The sequence below is a fragment of the Monodelphis domestica genome, chromosome 2, assembly GCF_027887165.1.
Source record: "Monodelphis domestica isolate mMonDom1 chromosome 2, mMonDom1.pri, whole genome shotgun sequence".
Lineage (NCBI taxonomy): Eukaryota > Metazoa > Chordata > Mammalia > Didelphimorphia > Didelphidae > Monodelphis > Monodelphis domestica.
The window spans coordinates 381,224,970-381,242,179 of NC_077228.1; the positions used below are offsets into that span (position 1 = coordinate 381,224,970).

The 17,210-nt window shown below is 37.4% G+C and overlaps 1 protein-coding gene and 1 long non-coding RNA gene across 3 annotated transcripts in view; one reads left to right on the forward strand and one right to left on the reverse strand.

Moving 5' to 3' along the window:
- HS3ST5 (heparan sulfate-glucosamine 3-sulfotransferase 5) overlaps positions 1 to 17,210 on the reverse strand; it is a 302,402-nt gene that overhangs the window by 49,514 nt on the left and 235,678 nt on the right. The window lies entirely within an intron of this gene.
- LOC103103899 (uncharacterized) overlaps positions 741 to 17,210 on the forward strand; it is a 39,613-nt gene continuing 23,143 nt past the window's right edge. Inside the window, exons 1-2 of the long non-coding RNA XR_008916648.1 lie at positions 741 to 838; positions 3,306 to 3,417. This is a non-coding gene — a long non-coding RNA (uncharacterized LOC103103899). The remainder of the gene's footprint in view (positions 839 to 3,305; positions 3,418 to 17,210) is intronic.

Sequence of the window (17,210 nt, forward strand, 5' to 3'; positions counted from 1 at the left end):
TGAGATAAGTAGGAGGGGGAGAAGGGTGAACTTTTAGGGAATGGTGTAATTTTTTTCACTTAAGTAGTGAACTGAGGTTCTCAGCAAAGACAGTGAAGGAAGATGGTGCTATGGAATGCTTTTGGAGAGATGAGAAGATTTGGAAGTCACTGTTGAGAGCAGGATAATGAATTTAACTAGGTAAGGATAGAAGGACTGCTTTACCAGTCTAGAATCACCTGAAATTAGATGAAATAATTTTCTAGTGGACTGAATCATCATGGTTTTGTGATTCCCTTCAGCTCTATCCAGTAGCACTGTGAATAGGAATGAAGGCAGCTGATGGTAGTAATATTCCAGGTTTGAGATTTGTCAAAAAAAAAGATCTAGGAAAGGACAAGGTAATTGTTAGAAGTTAGTAGTAGATGGGAGGCAAAGTCTTGTTTTAAGAAAGGTTGCCTGGCTACTGCTGGGTTTATATCCCAAAGAGATCATAAGGAAAAAAACATGTACAAAAATATTCATAGCTGTAATCTTTGTGGTGGCAAAAAATTGGAAAATGAGGGGATGCCGTTCAATTGGGGAATGATTGAACAAATTGTGGTATATGTTGGTGATGGAATACTATTGTGCTCAAAGGAATAATGGACTGGAGGAATTCCATGTGTGGAAAGGAAACAAGACTGACAGTTTGTGGGGGAAGGGCCCAACTGGGAGTGGCAGTTGGGTCTTGTGACTAGCACTTCCTTCCTGCGGGGTGGGACTTGCTTCCCGGTGTTGGAGGAGAGGGGAGCATGGTCAGCTCAGTCTGGAGTGGCATGCTCTTCTTGGTTCAGCCCAAAGACACAGGCCTCTGAAGGTCAGATTTGTTCTTGTTTGCTTTCTGTGTACTGCTAAGATTCTGAATTAGAACGAGAGTAGACGGGAGTGGGACAAACTCTCCACCAGCCTCTAGGACCTGGCCCTATACTCTGAAGCTAAGGAAAAACTCCAATTCCAACTGGATTATTAAACTTTATGTTATTGAATTTGCAGTCAGATAAGTGGACTATCTTTTCTGGTCATAGAGGGAGCTGAACTTCAGTTCAGTCATTCAAAGACAAACCGTCCTTATTGGACCCCTGCTGTTTCCTCTTAGCAGGGGGCATCTCCCTCCCTTGCCTCTCCTAGCACTATTCCCTCTCTCTCCTTACCCCTATACAAACCTCCCATTATCCTTCTGTTTTCCAATCCTATTTCCTTCCCAATAAATATTACACATGTGAACTAGAATGACCTCTAAGAATTGATGCAGAGTGAAAGGAGCAAAACCAGGAGAACATTGTACACAGAGACAGATATACTGTGACACAATCGAATGTAGTGGACTTCTCTACTAGCAGCAATGCAATGATCCAGGACAATTCTGAGGGATTCATGAGAAAGAACACTGTCCACATCTAGAGAAAGAACGGTGGGAGTAGAAACACAGAAGAAAAACAACTTCTTGATCACACGGTTTGATGGGGACATGATTGGGGATCTAAATGATCTAAACTCTAAACGATCACCCTAGAGTAAATATTAATAATATGAAAATAGGTCTTGATTAATGACACATGTAAAACCCATTGGAATTGCTCATTTGCTATGGGACAGGAGTGAGAGGAGGGGAGGGAAAGATTCATGTAACCATGGAAAAATAGTCTAAATAAATTAATTAAATAAATAAACTTTAATAAAAAAAGAAAGGTTGCCTGAGCATGGCTGTTGGAGAAGGCCCTGAAGGAGGGTTGATGCAATGTGGAATTGTCTTTGTAGTCTGAGAAGGTGGCAGAATCTTATCCTTAGAAACAGCTAGATGTCATAGTACATAGAAGGCTGGATTTAGGAGTCAGGAAGATCTGAATTCAATTTAGCCCTTGACACTAGCTCTGTGACCCTGGTTATTCACTTAACCTCTGTCTGCCTCAGTTTCTTTAACTGTAAAACAGGAATAACCATAACATCAACCTCCCATGGTTGTTGTGAGGATCAAATGAGATAATACTTGTAAAGTGCACAACAGTGCCTGGCACATAATAAGCCCTTAAATATAAATTTATTTCCTTAGCAAATACTTATTTCCTTCCTATTAGGTAAGTTCATTCTCATTACTCTAGGGAATTGGCCTAATCTAAGAATTATTAAACATTTGAGTTAGGGCTATATTTTGAACTCCAATCTTCCCAGAACAACTCTCAAGGGGTCCCAAAGGATAATACTGACCCTTAAGGCAACGTTGTCCCTTGTTCCACAGAGTCAATTTAGAGCTTCCTAGGAGACTGCTATGGAGGAGGCCAGGCTTGACTCATCTGGAATTCTGGCCATGAGACCTAGTCAAGCAATTGAAACTCACAAAGAAAGTACTGATTGTCTTCTATATGTGCAGCTCCATTCTGGGCACATAGTAAAGAGAAGGTGATTGGAATGAGTTAATAGAGCTATCAGTGATTGCTTTCTCACTTTGGAGACTTTAGAACATCTGGTTGAATGGCATAGTAGCCAGAGAATGCAGGGAATCTGGGTTCAAGTTCCATCTTAGACATTTACCAGTTGTGTGACCTTGCATGAGATACAATCTTTGCTTGGCTTCAGTTACGAATATTTAAAATGGGAGAGAGATGAAGTATATGATTTCTAAGGTCCTTTTCAATGTTAAATCTATAAGTGTAGGCTCAAATATTTCATTATAAGGAAAAAAAGAGTCTACCAACTTAGACATTTTATTAAAAATGTAAATTCCCATTTTTCCTCTTTGTACATGGTTGGTTGCTATTTCCAAATGGTCTCATTGATACCATAGCTCAATTTTTGAGGCTTTTATTCTTTGCTCTCTGTAATTTCCATCTATGTCTATAAGACTTGCAAAATATAATCATTAAAGATACTTTCTTACATATGCCTTAATTTTACCAGAGCACTAGAGTTAATGACCTGATCATTATGACTTCCCAATGTGGCAGCTAGATAGTGCAATAGATAGGATGCCAGGTCTGGAGTCAGGAAAATTAATCTTCCTGATTTCAAATCTGGCATTAAACACTTACTAGCTATATGCTCCTGGACAAGTCATTTAACCTTGTTTATCTCAGTTTCCTTATCTATAAAATGAGCTGGAGAAAGAAATGGCAAACCATTCTTTGCCAAGAAAATCTCAAATGTGGTCCAAAGAGTCGGACAAGACTAAAAAACAACTGAACAACAACACAAAAATAAACAGTTCAGATTTCTGTTAACAAAGTCTCAAGTATTCTAGCTAACCTTGTAAAGCTTGAATGTCAGTGGAATAATCATTATTTTCTTAGGTTGAAGAAGAGACTTTAAAGCAAAAAAATATTATCAGCAGAAGTTCTTCCATTAGATCACACAGCAAAATACAAAGAAGATGGACAAGTTGCACCTGCTCAGTGCCCCCAGGTAACTCTCTAAGTCTTGAAGTTATAGTCTAGTTGCAAATCTTCATAAACTAGCAGAAGTTCCCATATTGAAGAAATCACAGGTCTAAAGACTCCTTTTCAATTAAACCCTCCCTCCACCAGAAAAGAAACAACAGAGTAGACTTTTTTGAATACTTCTTTTTTTTAACTTTATTTTCTGTCTTGACCCAATACTGTGTATTGGTTCCAAGACAGGAGAGTGGAAAGGGCTCGGCAATGGGGGGTAAGTGACTTGCCCAGGGTCACACAGCTAGGAAGTATCTGAGTTCATATTTGAACCCAGGACCTCCTAATCTCTAGGCCTGGCTCTCAATCACTGAGTCACCTAGTTGTTTCCCAAACTGACTGTATTTTAAACATTAGGAAGCATCTTGTTCTGGGTATAACTGCCTAAGTGCAGTTAGACTGCTGACTTGTTAAGACCCAAAGTCTTGCTGTATTATGTCAAAGGAAATAATTAGGATGAGAAGGCAATGCTCACAATGAAAGTAGCCCTGAACTGACCTGCTTAAATAATCTAAGGACCTCAAGAATTGGGAAATTGATAAAAGTAGACTGTCTCCATCAGCATTTCCCAAAGACATTTAAGTGATGTAAAACAGTTGCTAGGAGATCAAAAGAGCCCAGATATTGCCTCTGCCTGCAAGTTCTTTATTTTCTTGCCAAGCTGAAAGACATTTTACCCAAAGGCAATAACAGGTTGAAGAATGTACACTTATTTGCATGAAGGCAGAGCAGTCCTTTCAGTGCCCCTAGGTGTGTAAGACAAAGGCTTGTTCTTTCCACTTATCTCTACAGTCTTACTAAGAAAAGCCCTGAATTGATCTGGAAGGTTTGGGCCGGTGAGAAGGGCATAATAATCTAAAGAGATATATTTACCCTAAGTCTAATAATAGGCCAAACTCAGGGGATGGAAACTCAGGAAGAAGCAGAGGAGCTCAAAAGACAAATTTAAATCTAGATGGCTGGGTACATCACCAAAGAATTCAAAAGCCCAAGCTGCAGTTCAGCAAATGACCAATGGTTGGCAGCAGCAGATAGCATCAGAAGAAGCAGCAAGTGTCAGCATCCTAGACCTGAGAAGTGGCTCTCTTTTCCCATGTTCCCTCCTCAAGATGCTTCCTTTGCATGATTCCTGGCCAGATGTTGTCCCTATGCATGTTCCCTTCTTCCATCAGCACTTTGTAGGGATATTTTTCTTGTTGGTTATTTTGCTCTGTTTTCTGTGCTTTCAGCTCTGCTTGGTCTGGTAAAGAAACATTGCAGACTGTGGCTTTGAATAGATATTGACCCAAAGCTGTCATTAAACCCACGGCAATTTTTAAAGTAGCCATGTTTGGGGTTGGGGACCGGGCTACAGGCAAAGCACAATAGAGCTGCAATAAAGAAGATAATTCAGAATACCTAACAATCCAACCCCTCCCCCCCCAATAAAAAACTGTTGAGAAAGGAGTCTGGAGAGAGCTTGTTATGTTATCATTGACAACATTTATAGATAAAGACCAACAATCAGTTTAAAAAATGGAACAAGTCTACTGGCATTTATATATTTATAAACTAGTTTTTATGAGCAAAAACTGCAGAATTACATTGGGATTATTCTCACTCCAGTACCACACACCATCTAAAGAAGTGATAATGACCCACAGGAAAGAGAAATCAGGAAAAATAAATAAATAAACTTTAATAAAAAAAGAAAGGTTGCCTGAGCATGGCTTTTGAAAGAGAAATCAGGAAAAATGGTCACACCTAGTGAAGAACATCCAGAAAATAATAGCTGCTAGAAGAAAAAAAATGCGCTGTGCTTACAGAAATTTGAGTATTTTGAATCCTTTTCATAGTCTTAAGATATTTGAAAAGATAAGATGACTTCAAGGGAACGGAAAAGATAAGTGATACTTTTACCAAAAACAAGCAACTACTGGCTCATACATTGATTTTCTCAATTGCATAAAAAACTTTATGAGGCTGATTGCTCTGGGTGCTCATCATGAAAATGTAAATAGGGAAAGAAGGAAAAGATAGGTCTTCAAAAGTCATTTTCTAAAGTAACTTCATTTTCATCCCATAACTAACAAAGTCTTATAAAATCTTATGTTTGTTGCTTCCTGATTTTAAGAAAACAAAACATATTTTTCTTTTAAACCCTTAACTTCAATCAGTAGTAAGTATTGGCTCAAAGGCAGAAGAACAATAAAAGGTAGGCAATAGGGGTTAAGTGACATGCCCAGGGTTATACAACTTGGAAGTATCTGAGTCCAGATTTGAATCCAGATCTCTAGGTCTAGCTCTCAATCCACTGAGTCACCGAGCTGGTCCAGTATATGGTCTTGAAAGTACTTTCCTCATATGCATCAAAATTAGATACATTCTGTGATAGAACTAGCACCAATGATAACTTTCTTCAGTGATTTGGTAAGTACCAACTGAGGTACTCAGAGGACCAACAGGGAAATTCACATTTACCTGTAACAAGGAAGATGTTCTTTATACAAAAGAAGGTTTTCTCAGCTAAGTGGAATGGTGGATAAAACATTGGATCTGGAGTGAAGGAGACCTGAATTGAAATCTGTTCTTAGACACTAGTTGTGTGGCCAAGGGCAAGTCATTTAAACTTTGTTTCAATTTCCTTATCAATAAGTGGGGATAATAATAGCATCTACCTCCCAGAGTTATTGTGAGATGGTTGTAAAATGATATTTGTCAAACCTTTAAGTGCCACAGAAATACTAGCTATAATTCTGATTACTACCACCAAGGAAAAACAAAGGAGATATTAAACATATATTACCAACTTGAGCAACCTGTTACAGCAGTCCATGAATATGTACATCTTAGCTGGGTGGGTTTACAAAGATCAGGAGAAGATCAGATTAGATTGATTTGGAACTGTTGTGTTTTTCAGGAATTTCAATCTGTTTATCAATGCAAAAGTACCTCTCTTTAATTCTATTATATTCCAAGAGAGTCTCTTTAGATGTAAGTCATGAAAATTGTGATGTCCAAAAAAGAGACTACTTGGTGGGTCAACGTGAGTAACAAAGTATTGCCTGTAATACTCACATTTAAGAAATGGGATATAAAACATATCTGAGTATATGAAGGTTTAGAAAAGAAGATGGATCAGTCATGTGGTGAGGAGAGATAAGAGATAAAAAAATCTGAAGGGTACCTTGGGTATCATGAGATATTAAAAGAACAGGAGGAAGAACTCTAGTAATTGTGAAGATATTCTATGGATGATTCATAGAAAATCATGGACAGAAATCACACAAGATGAGAAGATGGGGAGATATTTTGATTTCAATCAGTAAATGAAGTGTTCCTTCCAAGGAAATTGTGAATTTTTCAAGTTCAAAATGCATTTAAAAATATTTCTGCTTGACAATTTCCAAGAGCTTTGAATTCATTAGTGCAGATACTCCCTTGATCATTGAAGATTCCTATGGCTAAAAAAAATTCATCACCTGATGGCTTCTCATAATTAACCTCTTTGAACCTCAATAGCTCATCAGATGGCAGACACAGAATCCAACTCAGGATCTGTACTTGAAGCAGTTCTGCTTGGATACGACATGCTTTATATATACTTGTCTCTATCCACATACTTCATGTAGTAGGTTCAAAATTACATATTCACTTTTTAATGGCATTCATAGACACAGTTTATTGCTTATGTAGTCAGCAGTGCTTGAGGGCTAAAGAAAGGGGGAAGGATTTGTGGTAAGAACTTTCCTTGGTCTGCTGCAGGGCCTTCTTTGCAAAGCCTTTCTTGCTTGCCCAGAATTAGATTGAGCCCCATTTCTTAATAGTAATTATAAATCTTGACATTTTATATTCTATGAAAAAGTTAAAAGCCAACATTTGGTACTCTGAAAGCAAGCTGCAACATCATCTATATACCTAAAATAAATGATGGGGGAAACGAAAATGACTTGTAAGTTTATTTCTTTGGAGAAAAATGACCAAATAAGACACAAACTGTATAAGCATACTCTTTATGCTGCCAAACTTACCCCATGTTTATGGTAGTTAAATGTGGAGGTCAGCAGATGGCACATCAATAAAAGGGCATTTCACCAAGTATACTTCAAAAAAGAACATGAAACATAGACATGCTATGCTGGAAAGGACCTTAAGAGACCATCTGGGGATATCAGATATAATTCTCAGTTTGCAAGTTATGCATTAGAATTGAGCAAGGGATTTAAGTAGACATTATTGTATTTACTAAGATATTTTCCTTCTCTTGGGGTGTCCACTTCCTACTCTACCTTTTAAAGAACATTAAAAAAAAACATTCCTACTTAAGTTTTCTCTCTCTCTCTCTCTCTCTCTCTCTCTCTCTCTCTCTCTCTCTGTTTCTCTCTCTCTGTTTCTCTCTCTCTGTCTCCCTCTCCCCCACTGTCTCTCTGTTTCTCTCTATCTCTTTGTTTCACTCTCTCTCTCTCCATATCTGTTTCTCTCTGTTTCTTTCTGTTTCTCTCTGTCTGTCTGTCTGTCTATCTGTCTGTCTGTATCTCTCTCCCTCTCCCCCAATCTCTCTCTCTGTTTCTCTCTATCTCTCTTTGTTTCACTCTCTGTCTGTCTCTGTCTGTCTGTCTCTCTCCCTCTCCCTTCCCCTTTGCTACCAAATAAAAAAGCAACTACTATTGACACATTGGATTCTTTAAGTACAATATAGGTTCTTTTTCTTAGGAGAGACAAAGAGGATTGGGAGAAGAGTAATGTGTAGGCAATATCATTTTCTTTCCAGTGATATAGTGGCCAGAGCACTAGTTAGACGAGTTAGGAAGATCTGGGTTTGAATCCTGTGACTGTCACCAGGTGTGTGACTATGGGTCAATTACTCTATTTCCACCTGGGTTAAACAGGGATAGGACCACTTATAGTACCTATCTCAACAGTGTTAATGCAGCCTAATTGAAAGACAACTAGACTTGAATTTGGAAGACCGTGGGTTTAATCTTGTCTCTGCTAACTATTGGCATACTAGCATACTAGTAGTATGCCTTGGACTATTTAATAAATTAAATCATTCAATTAATTTTTCAACCCTTACTTTCTGTCTTACTAACAACTCTAAGAAAGAATGGCAAAGGATAGGCAAAAAGGGTTATTAAGTGACTTGTCCAGGGTCACACAGTTAGATTTAAATTCAGAAGCCAGATTTAAACCCAGGTCTAGTGCTCTCTATCCACTCTGTCACCTAGCTGCCCCTGAACTAATTATTTAAACTTTCTATGTCCCTGGATAATTCTCCAAGACTATAAGTCACAGGGACATTGAATTTAGAGGGAATTTCCATACTGGGAGTTCCTCAAATTTGAAATCACAATTTACAGATACAGACACCCTGTCCCACCTCATATTTCATTATGGCCATTTTGTATAGTGATAGAAGCAATGTAATCATTACATTTGGGATCAAAGAGAAAGAGCAGCCAGATTTAGGCCACATTTTTTCACACAAGGATAGTGTAGTAGCCTAGAGTTGTGAAGTAATTGGTGTAAGAATGAAGATTTGAGCTGTTGTGGGGCTGCTGTTCCCCTGCCTCTGTGTGCTATTCTCCAAAATGACAGCATTCCAATATCCAGGGCACAGGGGAAAGGGTATATAGTCAGAGGAACTGAGTTCAAATCCTGCCTATGATTCTTGCTAATTATATGGCCTTGGGCAAGTCACTTAATTGCTATGAGTTTCTATGTCTTTACATGGTTCATACTTTAAAGCAGACTAAGGAAATAATCTAGGGCAAATAGTTAAGACTGATGGATTGAAAGAAAAATCTAGCATTCCATTTATTTATTTATTCATTTATTTATTCATTTATTCATTCATTCATTCATTTATCTATCTATCTATCTATCTATCTATCTATCTATCTATCTATCTACCTATCTATCTATTTACTTATTTATTGTGCATTTTGCCACAGTGCCCCGGTGAATTGTAGATGTCCCAAATACCCAATACATAAATATATTGAATGCTACACATTAATCAAAATCCTCAGTTTAGCAGCTATTTTTCCTAGATTAATATTTGAGAACAGGCTGACATATTTCCCTAGCTTTCTTTAAAGTGGTTCATCTAAAAGTCATTAAACTTAATTCATAAAGTATCAGTCACACATGGAATAATGGGGAGATTCTTTACCTTGTTGCCACCTCCACCATTTCTTTGTCAAACCAACACTAGTAGTGATGGTCAGGATCTGTCTTCACTAAGGGGTAATAAGGTGGGGGAGAAGCAAGTAATTCTCTTTCGGAGTATTTACTCATAAAGTCTTTCCTCAAATATAAGCCAAGTCTTACTCTCTATCTCACCACAGAGCAGAGAGGACCCTGGGGAGGACTCTTTCTCACAGGAGTGGTCAGCCGAAGCCAAGCTCTGGAAGAACCGACCAAGCTGGAAAGGACTGCTCACAGTCTCTGTCTGACATTTAAGGAATAGCTTAGCTGAATTTGGAAAAGCTCCACACCAGGCTGATTCCAAGGGTTAGGATTTTTCAGCACAGGCATTGGGCTCAGGGGGATTGTGACTTGAAGCATCCATACCAAGAAAATTTCAGATTCTTGAAGTTGACGATGACGTTGCCACCTCACAAAATCCTGTGTGGGATATTTAGAATCGGCAAAAGTCATATCTATGCCCTCAAAAAGCTTATGAAACTAAACATTACATTAAACTTCATAAAATAATATTACAATAATGAATAATACAATAGCTTGTCTTTACATAGTGCTTTAGAATTTTAAAGCACTTTACCAACATCACCTCATATGATCCTCACAGCAACCCTGGGAGATAGGAGCTGTTATATGTGATTTATAGATGAAGAAATTGAGGCTGATAGAAGGTAAATGACTTCCATTTCATGGAAGAGGTTCAGTGATAAGGGAGTCAACTATGAAAACACATTGGACTTGCATATTGGGCAATGCCTCTTAATAGTTATTGGACAATGGACAAGGTTCAATTTAATCTCCTTGAGTCTTAGTTTCCTCCTTTAAATAATGGGAATATTAATATTTTCATTGCTACTTTATTGGGGTTATGAGAAAGAAATGAGATAATATATATGGGGTGCTATATAAATGTTATTTTTTATTAATAATATGGAGAAATAAAAGGGAAGGAAGAAGGCATTTCAGGTCTCTGGAGAAGCACAAGCAAATGTTCTGAGATAAGAACAAGGTCTATGTGTACAGAGACAAAAGAAGAAACCATTTTGTTGGGAAGGGATAACCTATTTTAGAACACTGGGAATTGGGTTGGGAAGGTTGGGTGGAACTAGATTATGGAAAGCCTCCTTGAAAGCCAGATTGGGAGGTTGAGTCTATCTACAGTAGACAATCAAGGGCCATTTTAGGGTCATGAGCAAAGGAGTGAAAAATCAGGACTTTTTGTTCTCATTAAATGTTCTGGTACAGAGCATTCATTCTCTTTTGAGGCTTGGCCATTTGCATAGTTCAGAGTTGGCAGGGATGAGGGTAGAATTTGAGATTTACGGTACTTTTAGTCTAAAGAAAAAATACCAAGAAACAAAGGAAGCAAGGAGCGAAATACAATACAGACTCAATTGTCATTTAGTGGGCTAGCAAGTCATGAAATAGTAACTTTCCATACTGTCTATGTTCTTGGATAAAGAGTTCATCTTCCAGCATGGTCACTAATGTGGAATATAGTTTTTATCTCTCTCATTTTCTAAAATTGGTATTTCATTTTTGTTTCTCACAATGTTACATGGATGTGTTATACAATGAAATTAGTCTTTTCAATTGAAAAATTTAAATTCTTTTAAAAAATTTAATTCTTTCCTTTCTGAGAATCTCTGAGTTTTTGTTGGAGATTTCTTTTAATTTCTCAAACATGCCTTCATTAACTCCACCTTAATGTCCAAGGCATGTTTCTCTTTGTCTTATCTAATTGTTTTTTGGGAGTCTCCTATATTCTTTTATTGTCTTGAACATTGAGGAGCATGTAGAGCTGGAATCTGTCCTATTCCTCTCCCAAACTCCTGACTATTTTGTTGTGCTGGAAAAAAAATATAAAAATATATGAGTATAGACCAAGAAGGAAAGAAAATGCATTTGAATAAGGTGATGGGGAAACTGCATGCTACTCTGACATTTTTGTTCTGATTTTGATAAACTAGAATGAATTTGAAGGTTTTGGGAAGGGCAAAACAAAAGGCATTTGATAAATGTTTATTGATGCACCGTTCAAAGACTGTATTACAAAATTTCAAATTTGAAATTATTTCAAATATTTCAAATCAATCAAATATTCAAAAATTTCAAATTCAAAATTGAAATTAGATATTCTCTATAAAAAACCTACAATGTTTTCTATGTATTAAGGAAGCCACCCTATAACTTTGTATCACTTAAATATAATTTTCTAAACCACTCATCAGGCCCCAAAATAGACCTATCTAGTCTTTGACCATAAAATGTTAGGCTCTCTATTTACAGATGAAGAAAGTAAGCCCTAGAGAGTTTATATGATATGTCATTGATCACTGGGATAGTAAGAGATGGTGAAAGACTCCAAATGCAGGGCTCTTTTCTCTGAACCACACTGCCTCTTTTTTTAATTCTTTCAAGGCACTTCTGTCTACCTCCAATGCAGCTAAATGGCACAGTGGATAGAGCTCTGCGCCTGGAGCCAAGATGATGGGAAGCCAAAGCCAACCTCAGACCCTTACCAGCTCTGTGTCCCTGAGAAAGTCACTTAAGCCTCTGTCTACCTCAGTTTCTTTAACTGTAAAAGAGGGATCATAATATCACTTATCTCATAGGGTTGTTGTGAAGATCAAATGGGATAATACTTGTAAAGCACTTAGTACAATGTTTGGCACATAGTAAATACTGAATAAATGCTTGTCTTCCTTCCTTCCTTCCTTCCTTCCTTCCTTCCTTCCTTCCTTCCTTCCTTCCTTCCTTCCTTCCTTCCTTCCTTCCTTCCTTCCTTCCTTCCTTCCTTCCTTCCTTCCTTCCTTCTTCCTTCCTTCCTTCCCTTTTTGCTCCTTTTCTTCCTTCTTTCCCTTAGTATAATGCCAAGAAAATGACAGGTGATCATTACATAGTGTAGCCATTGATTAGTTTTCCAATGGTCCTGGGATGATTACTTTTCAGGTACCCTGTAGAAAGGATTCCTTTTCAGAACTAGATGACATTCGAGGATCTGCCTAATACTAAAATTTTGTGATTCTATGGTCCTATGTAGTTTAAAGAACTTTACCTGGAGTCAGGAGACTCAGGTTTTATTCTTGACTCTGCCACTAACTGACTATAAGGAATAGGGCAAGTTGCTTTAATTCATTTGTGAAATGAAGGGGGTAGAAGAGTGTTGACTTAAAGAAAAAGATTCCTGAAAGTTTTAATGTTCTGTTTTGATAACGCCAGTCCTTTACTGGGACCTCCTAACTGTTCCTTACTGAGGAGAATTCAGGGCAATGTAGGATTATGTTCAATCTTATCCTATGGAATTTAGTTCTTGAGGATTTAGTTCTTGGTAAAAGATCTTATTATGAGGAGGCTTCCCTATGGTATATATCCTGAGGATTCTGTCATTGTGAGGAACTAGCCTAATACTTGCTGTAATGTAAGATTAGATCTTTTCATGCTTTTAAAGTTACTAATAAGCAATTGAGTTATGTGAAGGCATTAGGCATACTTTTCTTATTCAATGCCTTTTATAGGATTACTTTAAAAAATCAATAAACTCATTTTAATGGTTTTCCTTATCTGGATTAAAGAACTGTTATGGTGTAGTATATCATATAAAGCCATAGATTTTATTCAAGATTTGCCCAAAATGCTTGAGGTCAAAATTATAAAAGGGAAATCTTAAATCTAACGTTCAATCAGTCAGCTCCTATAGTATTTGGGACTCCAAAAGGTTGGGTGGTAACTTCCCAAAAGGACCTGGTGACAGTATTTAGAAGAAGCATGAATCTAGGAGAAACACTTGGTCAAGTTTTGCTTGAGTTCCTTGAACATAACTTTATACCATATTTCAGGGAAGTTCTTGGAGCAAATGGAAATACTGGTTGCCCTTTGGAAACTAGTCATTTTCTGGAACACATCAGGCTTAGTGAAGTTCCCTAGGATGGCTATGACTTGAATAAGAACTCTTGGTTCTTCTGGGTTCAAACCTATAGCACTGGTTTGTTCAGGGTTCTGAAGCCTTTACAGTTGAGCTTTCTTGATGTTCAGAAAGGTAGTGAGATCAGTATATGCCCACAAAAGATGGAGGGCCAGCCTTACTTTAATTCTGACTCTGCCAATAACTTACTGTAAAGACTGGGACACGTTGCTTTAACTCATTTAATGAAATGGGGGGGTAGTAGAATACTAGTTTTATATAAAAAGATTCTTTAAAGTTTTAATGTTCTATTTGAATAACATCAATTCTCTACCTGGATTTTGTAACTGTTCCTTACAGAGGCGAATTCCATGCAGTATGGGCTGATATTAGCTCTCAAATACATAGGTATGTGCTGGAGGATAGGCTGAGAAGCTTGCTAATCTCTGTAGCAGGGGTGCTCTACTCCTTTTATGCACTTGGAAAGTCTAAATTGACACACTTGGTAGCCTCAAAAGGACCTGTGCCTGGACCTGACTGTGCATATTTAGGGGGTGGCAGAAGGCAGTTCAGGTTCATTGAAGTATACAGGATATGGAAGGAAGTCAAACAAAATAAGTCCAGAACCCAAAATTAGAGCCAGATTTTGAAAGGTCTTGAATGCCAGACTAAAAAATGTGAACATTACTCATTAGGCATTAGTTAGCCACTAAAGAACAAAGGAACACAGACAGATCCAGGCACAAAATAGATTATTCTGGCAGCAGGGCAAAGGATAGATTGGACAGTGGGAGAGAGGAGAAGTGAGGAAAATTTCAAAAGACAGTTTTGTATTAACCCAGGCAAGTGGTTATAGAGTATTAGCTGCATGAGCTTGGTGATTGTGGTAAGAGAAGAGGGGATGACTTGGGAGGGATAGAGAAGTAGAAAAGAGCCTGATAGGTTATGAGAGAAGAGGGCGAAGGAAGATTCATCATCCTAATAAGGTTAAGAGCAACATAATAGTGGCATCACAAATGAAAATGATATAACCAGAAAGAACTAGTTTTATGTTTTGAATAATTTTAGCTCAAGGTATCAGTGGGACATACAGGTAGAAATATTCTATTCCTAATCAGATATATAGTTCTGGGACTCAAAAGAAAGGTCCAGAGTACAGAAATAAAGTTGAGAATCACTTTCAAAATGGTGGTAGCTGAGGTTACTGAAATGAAAACGTCAGAGGAACTTCCTAAGAATCAGACTTGTATAAAAGTGGAGTAGGCTTCTTCAGGAGAACTTTAAACAGAAATTGAGTGACCAAGTCAAGTTAACAAGCATTCAGAGATCTACTATCTATTAGACACTGTGGTAAGCATTCAGGAGACAAAGAAAAGCCAAACATTCCCTGTTCTTAATGATCTCATTCTAATAGGGGAGACAACATGCAAATGGAATATATATATATATATCTTAAATTGCTGTTGTTTGTCCTTTGTTTTCAAAGAGGCCCAATGACATCACAGGGTGATGTCTTGACTTGTGAATGAATTGGATTTAAGTGGAACTAAGTTGAATAGAGTTGTAAGCATTACTTTTCCAGAGTCATCAAAGTCCAGAGACAAGATAAAAGGTGAATATTGCTGGTGGTGACCCAGGATGAAAATTAAATTGGAAATAATTTCAAAGATGCTATTTTTTGGATATATTATAGGAGGGTATTCCTCTTCAATATAAGTTGGATTCTAGAAGGCTGATGAGGTCCCTTCTACCACCAAATTCTGTAATTCTGAATGAGATTGCTCATGAAGAGGGTTAGGGTGAGAGAGAAGACCATGGATAGACCATTGGGGAATGCCCACATTACAAGCTGAAAAGCTAATGCCGGAGACTTTGGTTGCAAAAATAATTGAACAAGCATCAACCCACTTGGCCCTTTCTTCCTTCTGTTCACCTCTACTATCAATCTTCAAATAATTCTGTAGGTTTTTGTTCAGAATACATTCATGAAGGATTTTCCTTGTCTGCTAAGAAAACCAGGGACTATAAATGAACTACCTCCTGGGAATTCCAACAATAGGTCTCTTCTCTCCAACCCCTGTCATCTGAAAGGGTCAGTGTGACTCTTCAACCCTTTCATTTCTCTTCAAATATTTCTACACAAGTGAGAAAGAAACTTTTAAGGAGATGTAGAAAATGAAATTGAATCTTCTAAAAGACTGTGGAACTTGTTTGTCGAAGTTAACTATTGTCCTCTTTCTTGGGACATAGTAGTCTACTGAACACTTGGTGAAGAGCGTACTTATAAGAGAGCAGTTTTGGTCTTTTTTTACCTTTGTGCATCATCATAATATGTTCATATGCAAATGAGAGCAGAAACATTGATCAACTCAGTCCATACAAACAATTTAATCGCACACACATATACATACATCCTTGCATCCATGTATCCAATCATCTCTCTCTCTCTGTCTCTCTCTGTCTGTCTATCCATCTAGTTATAATCACAAATACCAATCAAACCAGATAGTCATCAATTAGAAGATGAAATAAGCAGGCTGCTTGAATTTTTTACTTTTCTTGTATTGTTTAGACACTGCCTGAGCTTTATGTCACGGTCAAATAATTCAAGTTATTTCCCATTTTAATATAGTTTCATTTAATTTGCATGATGTGCTATGCATTCTTCTTTATAGGTTTAGCATTGACGGGTTTCCAGAAACAGTTTTCATGAGCTACATTATGTAAAGCTCCTATTATAATGATTTGCACAAAGGCAGTTGGTGCTATAACTACTGCCAGTAAATATAGAATACAGAGGTATAACATGCCCTAACGTTTTTCTCCATTTCATGAAGCATTAAAAAATGCTAAATGTACTTATGGCATGAGTTTATGAGTTGAGCTATTTGAAGAGTTTTTTTTTTAAATCCTACTTTACATTTGAAATACTATTTAGCATTTATGCAAGTCCCAGTGACTGAAGATGGTGAATGATATATTGGGTTCAATAGAATCTCTGCTGAAGGACAAGTATTTTAGTGTCTCTGTGACCTGATCCAAAGGCTATTTCTAGCAGTTTGTCATTTGGTACAGAGAAGGTTAGGAAGGTTATGGTGATATATGATCTTTCATACTCTGAACTTATCACCACACTTGAGCTGGCCCTACAGCTCTCATTAACAATAAGTAATTCTCTTCTGAAAACTAAAGAGTAAAATAATTGCCTGGCATCTTTTGAACTGTAATATGATGAATAGTTTAAGGGTTCAATAAGCTTGAAGTTTAGATTGTTCAGTTAGGGTAATTTTAGGCAACTTTATTTTTACCCAGAGAGGAAAAAATAGCTTTCTAACTCTCAGAAGAAAACTGAACAAGATTGTATGAAGGGAATGCAAATGTGAACTATTTCACAGCTAAAGACATGAAAAATATCTGTTTCTATTGTAAAAAAGAATTGTTTTAAAAATGCACTTCTTTCCTAGTACCGTATTTCAGAAAGAATGATATTCTTTGGAAAAATAAGAGTCTGAGCAAGAGGGAGTGTGGTAGAACACCAGGCTTTCTGCCCCAAAGCACAGGTTCCTGTTCTCCCAATTATGAGTTTTGTTACCTTGGACAAATCACTTGGCCCACTTTCTTCCTCTGTCAACTAGAGGATAATAATGTTGCAGGGTATAAAGTGCTGAGCCTGGAGT